The sequence below is a fragment of the Bombus impatiens genome, unplaced genomic scaffold (assembly GCF_000188095.3).
Source record: "Bombus impatiens unplaced genomic scaffold, BIMP_2.2 scf_0217, whole genome shotgun sequence".
NCBI lineage: Eukaryota > Metazoa > Arthropoda > Insecta > Hymenoptera > Apidae > Bombus > Bombus impatiens.
Window position 1 is genome coordinate 2645469 of NT_176636.1, and position 6000 is coordinate 2651468.

The 6000-nt window shown below is 38.4% G+C and overlaps 1 protein-coding gene across 2 annotated transcripts in view; it reads left to right on the forward strand.

Annotated features, from left to right (window-relative positions):
- Window positions 1-6000, forward strand: part of LOC100740651 (GAS2-like protein pickled eggs) — an 88886-nt gene that overhangs the window by 19751 nt on the left and 63135 nt on the right. The window lies entirely within an intron of this gene.

Here is a 6000-nt window from a genome sequence, read left to right on the forward strand (position 1 = left end):
CCTGTATGTACGACGATATATCAAAATTATGATTTATGAAAGGAAAAGTAAAAGCTAGACGCATACACATAGTTGACTATCTTCTATTTCCAATGTATTTATCAACATTCGTAAGATACGACTATTTTTTCTAGATTGCGTCAGTTGCACAGCGTAAAATTTAATACAATTTTATAATGAAACTTAATATCATAGATAAGATTCGATAAATATAATATATAGACGTGTGTGTAGGAACATTTCGTGTAAAATGAAAAATTCGAAAAAAAAAAACATTGAAAGTAGGTACACGTGCGTGGAAATTGAAGAAATTCTACGCAAATTACTATGGAGGAACGTCAATGTAAGTTTGGCGAGTAAAAATTAAGAGTTTGCCCCCATTTCGGTCAATGATCAATCTTATCTCTTATGTTTGCCAACGATAGTACCCTATTTATTTATTTCTTCTCTTTTTCTTTTTCGTTTCTTATCGCAGAAAACAAGGTGTGTTCAATTCCTCCACGACTACGAATCGTGAAGTAAAGAAAAGATATCTGCATGCACGATGGATTGAAAATGAAATAGGACGAAGGTTCGATCGTAGGATTTTGTTTCTCAGAAGTGTAACTTTTCACTCACCATGTATATATGCGTAATTTACAATTATTTGCTTTAGAGACGTATCGTAAAGCGGGTTTATGATATTGTGAGGACTTTTAGTATTTGTAGGGTGAAGGAAGTCTTGTTAAAAGGAAATTCAATTCCGTTTGGTCGTGTCGTAATTCAATTTTATTATCGTGGCATTTCCGCTTATTAAGTGATTGGTAGATTGTAATATACTTAGGATCGTGTGTTAAAGAGTACAATAGGAAAATTGTTCGTGGACAGGTCCTGTATTATTGTAGTAACAGTTTGTAGTTATAGTATTTCAGGTACATAAAAAATCGACGTATAGTAGCATAACGAAAGAATAAAGGTTTTCGTTTTATCGCCCTAACGGTTTAAATTTAAAAGGAAAGAAAAGAGGAAAATAGGGGCACCGAGTAGCTCGCCTCAGCCGCTCCTCATCGTGTCACAGAGTTTCTTGCACGCGCCGACTTGATTCATAATTCAAGTGGCGTTGAAGCAACAGCTTCCGGTGGACGTCACACGCATCCTTCTTCCTCTGTTTCACGATCCGCGACCAAACTACGTGCTCCATGCGGCTTCTATGCATTTCCATTTAACACTTCACTGTATTAGTAGCCGTATTAGTATATGTAGCTGTATCAGTATAAGTGTGTGTATTTGTTGCACGCGTCGTTTTCACGTTACTCACGCGCAGAATTTTCAAGAAGCTACTGGGAATCACGGGTTGCGAACGATCACTTCTCTCGGTCTTCTTTTTTCAATTAATAAGTTGTTTCTTATTTTAGAACGTAGCTCGAGATCTTTGAACTTTCTTAGATTCTCTTCCAATTTCGCGAGTAATTCAGCTTCCATTGAAATTATGCGAACAACGACACTTTTATTCTCATTACAAGAACAACATAAGAATAACGGTAAAGAGTAAAAGTAAGATAACAGCGTTAGTTTCCAAACTGTTAGTTCATTATCGTGTTAAATATCAAAATTTAGTAAACGTGAAATAATACGAAATACAAGATATAGCATGATATTTAACAATCTGAATCGTTACGTGTAATATTCTAGAATTTTAAATTTTAAAAGTAACAACCCTGGCCCTATCTCTCTAACAACATACAAAAATGGAAAGTGGAATTTTAATCAAACGGAGAAGAATTCCTCGAGCGCAAATTTTATTCTTCCAGATGCAATTTCGTTTGTTCCTGAACACACTCGACCGTAAAAAGTATCCTGGAAAATATCGAAACGTGAAAATTTTCGAGCGATAGATCGCTAACAGGCAAAACGGTAGCCTCATAATTGGAATTCTTGCACGAGCCAGCGCGTGGTAAAACCGTTGAACGAATTCCCCAGTAAAATAATCAAAGGTCCACATCGAGCTCTCGAAACGAGTTCTCGGCGTGCTTTTGCGCGCGATAAAGCATTTGGAGAGCAAAGGGAGAAGTGGAGACTGTCGTGGCGAGTACTGGAACCGGAGGCGATCATTAGGCCGGATCCGAATGGTCGCGAAAACCGTGAAAAATCACCGTCTGCAACTGGAATGCCGATTATTATTAACCACGCCACCATCGATATTCGTTTCTATTCTATCGCCTTTTAGTTTAGGGTTACGGGCGAATAGGCGTGCAGAACAGAAACGTTATCCGCGTTGCAAAGGGAGGGTGCTGGCTGGAAGGATCTGCGATAAATTTCACGGAATTTACAATCGAGATAAAAGGCGAATTTGCATCGGGTGGAAATAACTGGTCGTCGCGTGGTTGCGATCATAGCGGCGTAACTTAGCTCGGTTTATGGTCAACTGGGACTAGTTTAACGATACACTCGGCTACAGAAGTACGTATCATGAAGACCTGAGAATTTATCACGAGACCATCTTTTAATCGTTGCTATTGAAGTAATTAACAAAACGTCCAGGAATTATCATCTCGTTCGAAGAACTATATTCGATGCCATAAACACGTTGTTGAGTTACATGCATGTAATCTTATCGATTGAGGCACTCGTGAAAATTGAAGAGTTTATTACCAAAATATCTTTCAATCGTTATTAACAAACTAATTATCGTCTTATAAGGTCTCGAACGATTATCTTGTTTGAATATTCAATGTTTTATAAGAAGAATCTCACGATGAGTGCAGTAATACTCTCGTCAGTTTGATACGCGAGTAATATAATAATAAAATCAACTACTTTTTCCTTGTCTTGTAGCTGTCGCGTTTGTTCATTACAATTTCCATCAATTCTGACTTTCACACGAACCGTTCAGAAAATCCATCGATACCTTCGAAACGTCACAATTGTCGAATTTCATACGAAGATCATAAGTGTCTTAATACTTACGAATGGGACTGTATCTTGATCTTAATACAAAGTATAGTGGTCGAAATGTTTCCAACGATCGATACACCTATAATTGTATCATTTAGTAAGATCGTGTTCCGCGTGTTGGTTTTTCGATGTTTCCCGCTCCGGCAGCTGCTACTACAGGGTGTGTTTAAGATGAACAGATTCGATAGGTCTGAATTACTGATCGAATGGTCTCGATAAAGGTATCTAAATACACATGCATAATGTAACGAGTATGAAGTATCTGCTTTTTATCCGTCGGATATATGTACCTAAATGGGTTAAAAATTTGGATATTGAGAGATAAATAAGTTGTCCAGTTACGCAGCTTGAGTTTCTAATGATAATCATGATATTTGCATATCTTGAACCTCCTACGATGTTCATACGATTTTAACGTCGTTATTTCTTCGAAGCAACTTTTATCGAGCTTTCAGAACTTCGTTTATGTAACAGATACGCTTGCTACAATAATATCAATATCGAGGATCATTAATCAATTAATTACAGAATATAATAAGAGCATTCTTTCAATTTCCAAGAAAAGGAAAACAAACAGAAAAGACAAACATGTGGAGTTAATGATCGTTTTTGTTACGAACCCTTCAATAATAAATATTCGATCAACGTCGTCGCGGCGGGAGGGTTGAAATCCAGCCACCCCTTGATTCTATAAAATTCACGAAAATCCAGCACGATTAATTACCTCGGAGCAACGCTGTATGTAAGCTAATCGAAGCGTTCGAGCGATATGCCCAACACGATCTCGCCCGATCCTTTGCCAAATTGTCAAACTAAATGCCGAAATTGGAGCCCCGTGGCGTTGCAGCTGTTGGAAGGCTGCGTGTCGAAAGAAACACGGGCCTCGTACCTGCCGTGCACGATCGCGTGTGCCATTGAACAGCGCTGATAGAGCAGTCTTTCGTGTGTCGGATTGGCTGTCGGCAGAGCGAGCAGCGAGTAGCTGCTTCGACTTTCACTGATCTACGAGGAGTCGATCGCTGCAACTCGACTCCTCGCGAACTGTCGCGGTTACGCCGCGTAAAATCGCCGAATCAGATTCGCAATTAGGCTCTTTTTATTGGTATAGATAGACTGCGGATTTTCGTACTTTTCTGGAAGATTTGCGGATGCAAAAGTGCGCAGAATGCACATAATATACATAATATTAGAAAGAAAAGTATGTCATTTGTTGAAAGATTGTTCCATGCAGATCTCAATCGACGAATTTTGCCAAGTTGTGTGGGAGGCTATTTTGGGCAAAGAATGTTGTATACTCGATGGGTCGGTTCGTTTTCGAGATGGTGAAGTAGAATAGAACAAGTTTGTAATCAGATGCATTCCAGCTATCTAACTTTTAATGCAATTAATTAACATCGCTGTCCGGTGTAAATATTATCGACGAGGTCAATGATTTCCCTCTTATCAATAAAAAACATAATCATTATAAAAACGCGCAGCTCATATCAGTGAGTACGAGAATAATGCCCTAACTCGACGACTATCAGTATTTCTGTTTATATCTCGAAAACGAAGACGAATCGTACGTAACATGGTGCATACAGGACGTCTCAAAAATCGTTTCATGAGATTTTTTGAAATTCTTGCATTTGAAAAATACCGGTTCTCATATGCAAAACGCATATTCTCAGAAATAATATAGGTAATTGAGGTGGATGAGGAGATTGGATGACGAGATTGGACGACGATGGGCGAGGAATTGAATTAGGTTTCGATTTATTTCAATTTGTCAGATAGTTTAATAACACCGAGAATTCTAAAATATCGAAGAGATAGAACAAGTCCTTTTAAAGCTAGGTATTAATACCATACAGGAAAATTGTCGTTAAGTGGTAGAGAATGTATTATAGAACCAACTATGTACATTAGAAGGTTTCATTAATGTTAGTCCTTCCAAGTGTCCGAAGCTAATTCTGGCAATAAACGTTTCGTATATTGAAACCAGTTATTGAGAAATTTAATGGCACTTCTACTCACACAGTCACTGCCAAAGTATTTTTAGCAGTTTACAACTTCTGTTTAGTAATATCGACTGGTATCGGATCGTATTAATCGCGAGATAAGTCAAAAGTAAAATGTAGTGCAAATAGATTCAATCTTAGTGAGTTAATCTTTTAACGATCTACTGCCATTACATTCTACTTTTCTGAATAAATTTCACGAATCTTTCAGGTTTGCCATCATCTAACGGACTGTATATTAATTTCCAATCGAATACACCAGTACTTTTCACTTCTCTATCTTCATCAAGCTAACTTCGCAAATTTATATTTTTCTCAAAATCGTTAAGTCGAATCTATAAAAATGGCTCTGGCATCAGCTTCTCAGTTTTAATTCTACGGATCCTGTCTCTTTCGCCATTTCGATTTCTGTGACATTTTCATATATCGTTGCTCCACGCGAACAATCTACTTTTGTTAAATAAAATCAATTCTTTAAATCTTCCATTGCTGTTGAACCACGCTCGTCTCTTCTTTTTATCTTCTGTTACCATCGAATCGAACTCGCTTCTTCCTACTTAGCTCTCATGTCGAATTACATTTAATTCTTTGAATATTCCATTGTTATCAAACCAAACTGACAATCTTCTTCACTTTTCGACCACCGATTCTAACCATCGAATATCAACATTATTTAGTATCAGTTCTCTGCACTTCCTCTACGAATGCATCAAAAATCGCCAGTCTACCATTTACGTAGCTCGCCCTTCTCTTCTACCTTGGCTGTCGTCACGGCTCGTAAAGTCTACGTAGTCGCAGAAGGTGATTCGCGAACAGGCCGCGAGGATTGGAAATTCTATGCGACTTCGGTCGTATCGAAGAGAAAGAGGGAGAAAGAAAGAAGGAGACAAAGATGTCTGTAATCCTTTGCTGGCGCAACGGGGGCGAGTAGCCGATGTACCGACTCGGTTGCCCCTTTGTCTGCTCCTTTATCGCGGCTGCCTACTCTAAATATTTCTCTGGCATGAATTTATAACGACGACAATCGCTAATAACGAGTCACGATAACCGTTGTGGCTGCTCCACA